Source organism: Larus michahellis, chromosome 1 (assembly GCF_964199755.1).
Source record: "Larus michahellis chromosome 1, bLarMic1.1, whole genome shotgun sequence".
Classification (NCBI taxonomy): Eukaryota; Metazoa; Chordata; class Aves; order Charadriiformes; family Laridae; genus Larus; species Larus michahellis.
In genome coordinates, this window is record NC_133896.1 from 197061658 (window position 1) to 197072998 (window position 11341).

Here is an 11341-nt window from a genome sequence, read left to right on the forward strand (position 1 = left end):
GAGGAGCTGGGGAACTACAGGCCGGTCAGCCTCATAGGTACTTTATTCGATTCCTCTTAGCTTCTACCATCACTAGTGATAAGAAGCAGGCTCTGTTGTACTATTGCTTACATTTTGTAAGTGTACTACACATTTGTAGTAATGTTTTATATTACATTTTGAGCAAAAAATCAGAAGTTAATGGGAGTTCCCTGACTGATTGAAATGGGCTTTGAGTTCAGTTCTTAACCAATAAAAACATTCTTGCAGCCATCTTTCCCAAATTCCTGATGTCTTCCTTCTCTTTCTCCAGTAAAAACAACTCCCAGATCAGTAAAAAATGTCAGGAAAATATATTGTACAACTTTATAATTTTTTCAGTCACTGTTATAAAATGCAAATACACCACTGAAAACAGTTTTTCCAGCCATCCAAGTTGCACACTTGACCTGCTTTTTAATTGTGATGCAGGTTAGAAATACATTAATAATTTATTCTCTTAATATCCAATTTATGGTAAATTGGGTGCCTTATAGAAGAAGGGCAGAAGTGCACAGCCAGAAGAAGTAAGGGGTCAGCATAATCACGGGCTAGACAGTGTTCATAATGAAAAATAAAAGACTGCATGTCGGTAGAGAAATGACAAGATCCTTTGCTTAATTTCATATTCTAATGCTGTAGGACTTTCCCCTCCTGAAACCTTTAAAGTCAAATAATATATATGAAGGAAATGTAAAGTATTTGCAAGATATGTGATGACACATCCTTAAAGATTTTTTTACCAAATCTTTTTTTTTATTGTTTAATTTGTGAATTCCTGGGTTGGACAGCTGTGTACAGCAGACTTCTGGGTGACTTGGAGCCATGGTTCCACTGAATTTAATGAGCTCTGCTCAGGTACCCAGAGGATTTGCCCTCATGCTTTAAGAGGGGTTGGCATATAAATGAGCAGTCACTTCTTAAAGACTATTGGAGGCTGAAGAAAACAAAGTTCTGCTTTTGCAAATCTCTAAGCAAGCTGTGATACTGACAGAGGAGTTTATTTACTGGCGAGGAGGTGAAAGAAGAGCACAGTGGAGGGCAGCAGCGTGAGAGTAAAAAATTGTCAGCCTTTAAAGCAAGATTTAAAACTTTAAAAGGACTAGGCCAGATCCAGGAGGAGATAACTTTTGCTCTTAGCTCACTTAGCTGGACAGGGACACCTTTGGACACCTCTCCGAGGTGCAGTTGACTAGAAAAATAACTGGGATGCTTAGGACTAGATTGCCACTCTTAAGTGTTAGTCACAGTGGACTGGTGATGACAAACACTGGATCCCACTGACCTCTCCCAAGAGCAAGATCAGTTTTTGTTTTTTTTTATTGCTTACAAACAGCAGCAGATTAGGAACAAAAGTCCAGTTCCATTGAAATTTGGCACGTAAGCCTGTTCCTTTTATGCAGATAAGCCTTCTCTATCTGTGTAAACAAAACTGCAGCCAAGAAGACAAGAGTAAATGCTGATGACTCCTCAAAGAGCAGAAATCAAATTAAAAAAAAATGTTCTGGCAAAAACAATAAACAGAATTAGTGAAAAGAATGAAAGAAAAAGAGCAAAAGGAAGGAAGGAAGGAAGGAAGGAAGGAAGGAAGGAAGGAAGGAAGGAAGGAAGGAAGGAAGGAAGGAAGGAAGGAAGGAAGGAAGGAAGGAAACCCCATTTCAGATGAGTAAGGACTACTCATCTAAGCAAGGATTTGCAGAATCAGCATGATCACGAACTCAAGTTTTATCCCTGACTTCTTCAAATATAGATGGATCACCTGAACTGGCTAAATCAGAAAACCCTCACATGCATATATTTATAGTATTGGGACTTTAACTGTCTATCTCTTGGGTTTTTTCTGCATGATATCATTTTTCTGCACCAAATAGTTAATTGAACAAATGCTGCAATTAAAAGATAATCTATCTTTAGTTATGTTTGTTTAGTTCTGTAAGGAAGACCGGGATTTGAACATTTCATACAGACACTACATTGGTTAGGACAGTTTATTTTTTTCATTCAGATACTGTGTTTGCTCTGCTTTTTCGTTCAGTTAGTTTTGAAGGTTTTTGATGCAAATATGCTGCCTCGGGAGACAGTCTTCCAGAATATTTTTCTTTTACTTTTATTTCTAAAAAATATTTTTCCTCATGCATTCATGCATGGGTATAATTAACTCTATGTACTTCTGCTGGCCTGCAAGCGCCTGCAAGCCCTAGAGAAAAAGAAGGACCCACATTGCACCAGGTGCTGTACAAATACAAACCAAAATCATAGACACACAGAATCACAGAATCGTCTAGGTGGGAAGGGACCTTTGAGATCATTGAATCCAACCATCAACCTAACAATGACAAAACCACCACTAAACCATGTCCCTCATCACCATGTCTACCCATCTTTGAAATACCTCCAGGGATGGTGATTCCACCACTTCCCTGAGCAGCCTGTTCCAATGTTTGATAACCCCTTCTGTGAAGAAATTTTTCCTCCTATCCATCCTAAACATCCCCTGGCACAACTTGAGGCCGTTTCCTCTTGTCCTAAATGGATGGACTTTGCCAACAGAATTCATGCATTAAGTAACAAGATGACTCACTTTTCTTCCATGGAAGCTGGAGCACCTCACAGGAAAGCAAAACACGTTATCGCTATTTGGAAGGGAACAAAACCTAAGTATAAACACAATGATTCACAGCAATTACGTGCAGCAAATCAGTGGCGAAAGGGTGACTAGAGGCCAGAGCTGGTCAGAGCTACATGCAATTTCCATTCCTTTTATTGCATGAGATGTGTCAGGTCTGAGGGCTAAGCTTTTTGCCTTATGGCAGGATTCACCGTGTCCTCGGATGCTTTTCTTTCATACTCACCTCGGTGACCTCCATCTGTCTCAGAATAAGTGGGAGAACTGTCCTGATTTTCCTCCCCCTTTTGAAATACGCAGTTATGGAAACTCTTGGCCACTGTATAGTGAACCTGGGTAAATGTCCACCTGTCTATTTATGAGAATTGAGGTCGGGGCACACTGGAAGCGGCTGGGGGGATGAGGCAGAGCCGCAGGTGGGCTGCTGACCTCAGGGCCAGCCCAGGGGCAGAGACCAGCCCCAGCGTGGGCCAGGGGACGCCGTGACACGGCCCGGGTGTGTGCGTGGGGGTGTCCCTCCCATTCCTTTATGGAAGCACATGGAGATGGAGGCCCGAGCAGCCAAGCCACGGAGACGAGCCGCTCTCCGGGAGGCAGGGAGGGAGCGCAGGAACCGCCCGGGCCGGGGCGGGGAGTGGAGGTGCTGTGGGCTGGGCGGCGGCGGCGCCGGAGGAAGGAGGTGGCGGGGAAAGTGCCCGGGGGCCGCGCTGGGACGGGCCGGGCCGGGCCGGGGGAGGCGGGAAGGGAGAGGGGTGTGCGGTGAGGGTGGCGGAAGGTCCGGGAGTCGCTCGGCGTCCAGCCTGCCGAGCGCTGGGGAGTCCCCCTGGAGCTGGGCCCGCGGGGAGGCTCGGACGCCGCTGGGGGCTTACACAGGCTGGGTCCCGCGTCCCACAGCAGCGCCCTCACTCCCTGAGCCTGCCCGGGGTCCATCCCCTGGAGTCCCAGCGTAAACGAGGAGCGCAGATGGGAGCTCAGGGTTTGTTTCCGTGAGGTAAAACCGTCCGCAGGGGACAAGGCCGCCCCGAGGGTCCGGCGGGCGATGGGGTCGGCTCTGCGGGGAGGGTCGGCTCCCTCATGAGCCCTCTCGGGTGAGGGCCGTCAGGGCGAGTTCCTGAGGCGGGTGGGTCGGTCGGCCCAGCACTGCCTTGGCTGTGACCCCTCCATTCCTCGGGCTTCCTGGAGGAAACGCGACAGAGGGGTGGTTTTTTTACACCAATTGGACACACAGATGACTTCTCTGCACAGACTCTTAACGCCGCATGCCTGCCTTTGGCCGTCAGGGTGGCATAAAGGGCGTTCAGGCAACTGTGAGAACGGCCCTCCCAGTGTTTTTGCCTATTTAAATAAAATCTTTCTCTGGCACGTTATTTCCAGCTGGGGAAGCTGCACAACTTTGATGGATGCTTCGCTGTGTGAAAGGAGGAGCAAATCCCTGACCCCGGGAAGGGTAAAGCCCTGACCTGAAGCATGATAAATGAGCGGTGGATTGGAGAGGTCTGTGAGGGTTGTGTATCTGCCCCCTTGAGTACCTTTACAGTTGCTTCATCCTCCTTTCCAGAGGACTTTGGCTGGGAAGCCTGCATGCTTGCAGATTCTTCAGCGTACCTCTGCTCCCAAGTTCACGTCCCTCTTTTCCCAGCTTCTCCCAGGCCCTCTGCCATGAGATTTGGGGGAACAGACCTTCTGCACCATGTACTGCAACGTGGACAGGATTTTCTGTAGCATGATCAACACTGGGGGTTTTTATATTTGCCTTTGCATTTTCTTTCTTCCTGTAAACATAATTATTTCACTTTCTTGTATACCTCTATTTGTATTCCCCACTAATTCTTCTTTCCAGAAGGAAATCTGTTTAGAATATGAGCTGTCAGATGTCATTACGTATTATCAGGAAACTATGTTGCTATGTTTTAAGAACATGCATATTTCAGGGCACACTGATCCATAATGTTTGCATATTTAATGCATATTTAATACATATTTGCATTTATGAATCTCCATGTCTTTTGGAGCATTGCCAGTTGTCGAACTGCCTGACTGTGGAGAGGAAGTAGGCAGCCAGAAGGAAAATGGTTCAGTGCCTGATCACCTATCCCATTCGGTACAATAAAGCTCATTGTTAGCTGGCATTTCTAAAACTATGATGTTGATACAAGCAAAACCAGAGCTCATCTGCCATTATGATTGAAGTAGTTTATGTTCTCTACCTATCAAGTGGTATTTAGTCAAATTTAACAATAAAATAATAGTAATAAGCTCTGTGCCTTGATGCAGTGATATTGTTAACACGTGTGGATCCTTGGGAAACCAAAATTATTTAAATCTCACGTTAAAAAAAAAAAGCATCTCAAAACGCGTTTGGAAGTCAGCAGTGTAAAATATGGAATGAGTCTTTATGAGTTATTCCAAGGTGTAAAAACCAGTTAACAATTTTCTACTAAGAATGGAGCCTTAACTGTATGATGCTTTTGTGCACATTCTGCTTGTTAATTTTCTCTGTTGCTCCTGTAGTTTAGTAGAGCTTCTAAAATAAGTTGTTATTTTGGTTTTGACCACAAAAATCAATTTTTCGCAGCGTTAGGCACATTTCTTTATGAAACATAAATCTGTATGTGTATATACATGCACTCACACATGAAAGAGAGGTGCATATACAAAGAAAGCTAGCCTTGTAGTTAAGGTACAGGACTTCAGAGGCGGGAGGTCTCTCCTATCCTGCCTTATGCATTTTCTCTTTGACCTTAGGGATAAAAGTTAATGTGGTTCGCTTTCTTTCCTTATCTGCAAAATAGTGATCTAAATATGCGCCTGCCTTGCAGAAACATTGTTTACGGTAAGTTGTTTCCTCTGGCAGTAAACTGCTTGACACATACTGATTGATAGTTATTTTGTGTATTACCCCTTAGAGAACACTATCAATATGAAATCTAGTCAGTTAAGTGTGTTTCTTCACAACAGGGATTAGCTGACCTCCATTTGCACTGTGTGTGATGCCCTTGAAAGGGGTAATTTCACTCCTGCAGTGGGGTTTACGTGGCTGGTTGCATGATCAGCCAGGTCTGGAAACTGATCTGACTGAAAACCAACCTGACAAAACTCAAAGACAGAAAAATGCTTTTGGCTAGATCGATTTCCCAGTCTTGCTTTAATGCTGGCGGGAGTGGCCAGAAACTTGCAGACTGGGGCAAAAGGAAAGGCAAGAACGCTCATTTTTTTGCAATAGTATGTGGATTTAGTTTGTCTTAAGTCGACCATGAAACTTCACCTTAAGGCAAGTATGTTATGACAGTTTATATGCTGCAAATATCTTATCTGTTGAAGACTCCCTGATCACGTTTTATGGGCTTGCAATTACGTTGCTGTTTTGTGCCGTCTCCTTTCCCTCTCTGTGTTGCTATATAAAAGACATGTGCAGGCACTACCGGTGCAAATCACTGCACAAAAGAAGGGCTGTCTGCGGCAGAGTCAGTTGTATTCAGAAGTACAGTTACATTTCAGGTTGGCTGTGGCAGTGGAAAAAAACCCACCATTTTGCTTTTCATATCCAGTTTAGACAGAGACAATTTAAATACAACAGTAAATCATGATTTACATCTGGATTACGAAAGCATATAGTAGATTTTTTAAGAAATAAGATACAGTGTTAGCAGGTCTGGACTATAATATTCATGTTTATTTAGTGTTTATATTGTAGTCTTACAGAACAGCTTAGCAGGCTGAGGCCCTGAGGGATATGTAATAAATATCCCCAAAGAGTTTACAGGCTCTGGAGTGTGTAGCAAGGCTACGGAGGCTCAAAAGTGTGCAGCAAAACAGACAAACAAGCAGTCAAGGGCTGGTGAAAATGTGAGCAAGGTAACAAGGATAGTTACACGTGCACAACTCCTGTCCAGTCAGAAGCACTAAAAAAGTGACATGCATACATACAGTCCTTTCTGTCCAAATGAACTGCACAGTGATTCAGCTTTGGACACATCTGGAGAACTTCCACCGGACGTATGAGCACCAGGTAGCCAGTGCAGAGGTTTTGATGGGAGTTTAATGTGGCATCATGGCTGGGAGCGCTGTCAGGGAGCTGGGGCAGTCAGCCTCGATGTACACAAATCCCCTGCATTGTGAAATCACTCTTAAGGTGTAGGTGGAAGAGAGTGGAAAGCTGCCAACATCTGTGTGTTCTGGTTTGGGGTTTTTTATTAAGATCTTGAGGATTTTATATTTCATTTGGTTGCTGTTTTATTTGTATTTAAACATTATGTAATACTGCAGTAAGAATATGTATTAAGCTTCAACCAGGCAATGTCTTTTGTGTACCATAATCCATAGTTCCAGCTTGCATGAAATGTCCTCCCAGAGCCATGGAAGTTACTGTTCCCAGGACAGGGTCAAAATTACAGTGAAAAAAATGGTGCTCCTGTGATTGCTACCCCAATTTTTTGGGAGGTTGCTCATGCCAGTCTTTGTGGCAGTATTGCTGTTTTCAAAGGCTGAACCCCAACAATTTTAACAAATTGTTCTAGTCTGCGGAGAGGGTTGCTATGGAAATGAACAGGGCTAACATCTCTGAGAACCCTACTAAAGAGCACTACGCAAGGGGATGGGGGGAATTTAAGAAAGTACAGCATGCAGGGGATTAACATCTTTCTTTAGATTTGTGCACTTCAAAATTCTGTGCGCTTCAGAATTTGGCCCGCTGCATAGAGAGTGGGTTGTTTTTTTCAGTCCGTTCTGCAGAAGTTTAATGCAAATTGAATTAAACAAGATACAAGCAAATGATTTTGAAAGTGGTCTCTGGGAGTAGGCTTGTATAGACAAAAACATCTGTATTGAATTATTTTTTGTTAATAATGTGTAGCAGAAAGATGTGATTATAATGGAACTGAAGAGGTTATTGAAGCATAACGCTTTACATGGTTTTTTGGGATAGTTACAGTTTGCCCAAAACCTGAAGCAACTGAAGCAATCTGAGCATTTGGATGGAAAAATATTGCTATGGCAACAAATTACTTTTATATTCACATAAAGCAAAAATAGATCTCTCTCTCCCTTTGTGGGAAGCACATATTTTAAAGTGCATGAAAGATTAAAGGTGATAGGCAGAAACAGCTGCATGAATATATTTTCATTTTTCTTCATTTAGTTTATACATATTTCTGTATAAATCTGAAATGCAGAAATAATTTACAGCTAGAAGCATTTTGCAGTGAGAAAGTAGAAATGGCTTAGAAAAGGGTGAAAAAAGTATAATATATTCAGAACTTCTTGTTCTGATTGCGGTGTAGCAGCATCAGACTTTAATTGATTAAAACAAAATATCCCCAGTCTCATTCAAAAAGGATGGAGAGAATCCTCTCTCCTCTGCGTGTACCCAGCAAAACTGAAATTGCTTTGTGTCCATAATTTAAGAAAGAGACAAGGTGTTTTTTTTTTATTTTTGATCAGTCAGGCACCTTGTCAAACTCAAGAAATAGACCTAGTAGCAAGATTATTGATTGCTTCATTTTAGCTGTGTGTGTGTGGGGGGTGTTTTATTTAGAAGGCATGCAGCTTTTACTTTTGTGGGGTAAAGAGCTTCTGGTACATCTATATGCCATGGTGTGTACCATCTGTAAAGGAAGTATAATATGTCTGCATTGATATGTAAGGTCTATCCTGAGGTTCCCTCTCAATTATTCTGAACCACGTGAGCTGTCTTACACCATCTGTATCTCCCTTCATAACACACAGCAGAGCAGCCCACATTTTGTGCTTCTTAGCTGCAAAATAGAGGCCTCCTCAGAAGTGGTGTGTGAGTTTCTTGGCTCTTTTTTCCAGCTGGTCTGTTCATGTGGACAGCAGAGAGAGGTACCAGAGAAATAGGGGTCAGAAGTGAGGAATTTAAGGGAGTTTCTGGGACAGTCACTTACTGACATCCCAGTCTCAAACCTTCAGCCTAACTGAAGGACGAGCCAGTCAAGGGGTGAATTGGGGTGAGTTGGAAGTTGGTAGTTTCAAACTGGACTGCTTTAGGACAAATATAGACGGTTATGATATAGACAGACCTGCAGACCTGGATTTGAGGGCCACTTTAAAATTGACATAAAGTACCAGAGAGTTCAAGGGCATCACCTCTTTTCTGTGAATTCCCAGTGCACAAGAGGGTCTGTAAAGGATTTGAAGGGATCACTAAACTGAAGTTCATATTCTCCATGCTATGAAAGTTGCAGAGGCATTTTAAGGCGAGGACAGGAAGGCTCTAGATGTAGTGGATGCAGAAAGGGGAGTAGAAAAATCAGTTGGTTGTTCTGCACCTCTGCAATACCTCATAAGCTATTTCTGTACTGCTTAATAGGAGGGTGCTACAGAGCAATTAGGGGCAAGCTGGTTCACATCCAGATTACTCAGGGCGAGCTCTCTATCTAGGACACTGACTTCTTCCAAGCTATGTGGTACTTGGCTGCAGGTCTCTCTGGGCCTCAAGGGATTCTTTTGAGGCCCAAAGACATAAATACTATTTTGTGGCTCGTTTCCTTTTCAGCTTGAATTGCCTGAAGTAATGTGATGCCTGTGTTGCAGCTCTCCGCAGTCTTGTTTGCACAGTGTGAAACAAGGTGCATGGCATACCCTGAGATACAGCAGGAGGATATATGGAAGAGATTGAGTGTCTGAAGCTGGGATTGTTTTAAGTCCCGCTGGTGCAGTTATACCTCTGCTGCCTGTTGGAGACAGTCCCTGGAGTGAGCTCTCCCCCATGCTGTGCCTGGGTATCTTGGAGAGACCCAAAGTATCCCAAAACGTGCTCTAAGAGTTAAGCAACATGGGTGAGCAGAGATCCAGTCCTTTAGCTTGGCCCCTGGCTCACTTCAACACTGTGCTGACACAATTTTGACTATGCTTGTACAAATATATAAATCCTGGCCATGTGTCAGGACTGGGCACAGGCCAGGGACTCTCGCAGTGGGCAGTGTGGGTGCAGCCATCCAGTACGGAGGGGTAGGAAGTTTTTGTGTGGCTGTTGTGTCCCAGTTGGCCTCGGTGCCAGCACAGTCCCCAGCACATTTAATTTACTGCCATTGGCTGCAATACTAGTGCCACTAGACATGGTGTCACCGTACTATGGTCAGAATAACCCAAATAAAGACTTATATCCTTTTATTTGTAAATATCTGCAACTAGTTTATCGTGGGTTTGGAAAGAACATGGAACGGAATAGGTTCTATAATGGGTCCCAGTTTGGACAAAATTTCAGTAGTTTAAATTTTCTGGCAACATTGTCAGAAAACATGTCTTGGACTCTATTCACAGCTACAGTGCTTTGAGTACATGAACTAGATATCTTAAAAGTTGTGTATATCCACACAATGTAAAATTATGCCTTTGAATGCTGTGCTGACATACCCTCAGTTACACTGATGCAAACTTGTTTGCATCAAAGGAACAGAAGCGGGCTAGAGATATTTTTGTATTTGCAACCCAGAAAGGGATGGGAGAGACGTGTCATGTTCCTTAACACGGTACTCAGAACTATAAGACTCTTGACTTCTGCATATTCTCCCTATTTTTGTCTGAATTTTTGCCCTCTGTGCCCTGCATTTTGTTCTGCTCAAAGATGTCAAATGCAAATTTAGTGATGTTACCAGTTTAGAATAAATGGTAAAAGTCTTGGATACCTTGCTACATCCCATGGCCTTTTTCTGAGAAAGAAGGGAGTAGCATACATTTCTTTTCAATTTTTGTGTATTTTTTCTCTCTAAGAAGAAAGAACATTGAGGAAAGCATGCAGTGTGACAGAGAGTGCACACTTATTATTTAAAACATGTCCAAAGTAATTGACTCCATTTCGTAAAGAGGAGTGGGTCAGAATGAGGTATAATTCTATCCTAATCTAATCTGAGTTGTTTACTCACTTGGTCCTGTCCTCTCACTCTCTCTCCACCCTTACTGTGTAGTTTTCTAGAGTCTTTCAGGTTCTGCTTGGCACTTTTTTTTTTAATTACTTAAGAATGAATAGAGTTGGATGTGGCTGTTTTACGTCTTCTTTCCATGTGCACTCCGAATGAAGATAAGACTAGAGTATCTTAGTAGCAAGTGGAGCGTTGTCTACCAGTGATATTCCCACAGGTGGGATCTCTGCCAATGAGACGTCAAACACAGGAGGTATTCACAGGTAGTGATTTTTCCTATTTTGTCAACCAAAGTCCAATGACTGTTTTATTATTGCAGACCATGTCATATATTACCTCTAACATAACATTAACAATACGCCTGTGCATGATAAGTCTTCTCCTGCATTAGGCATAAATCAGTACGGTGGAAAACAAGGAATTTTGTAAAGAGACTGCTATAGACTGTGACTAGCATATTCATTTATTCCTCTGTTGTTGGTGTAATCTAACAGAATTGCTGCACAAGTGTTTTTTGTTTAGTTTAGTTTAAGCAAGTTTTTGCAGAACAATGAACAAAGGGATTTGGGGATTTATACATTCCATTATAAATACAGTGGCATTTCCACGACCCTGTTTAGAAGAATAAAGCTTCTATTTGTCTCCTGCTGATTCTGTCAACATTCACACGGTAAGTTCAGTAGAAATCCCTCAGGTATTCCAGTGTCAGACCACAAAGTCATTTCTGCCGTTTAAAGAAAATACTGTGTTTCAAGGAACAGGGACTTCGGGGAATATTCCTCTGAAGTGGAGACTTGATGCAGCAATGCAGATGTAA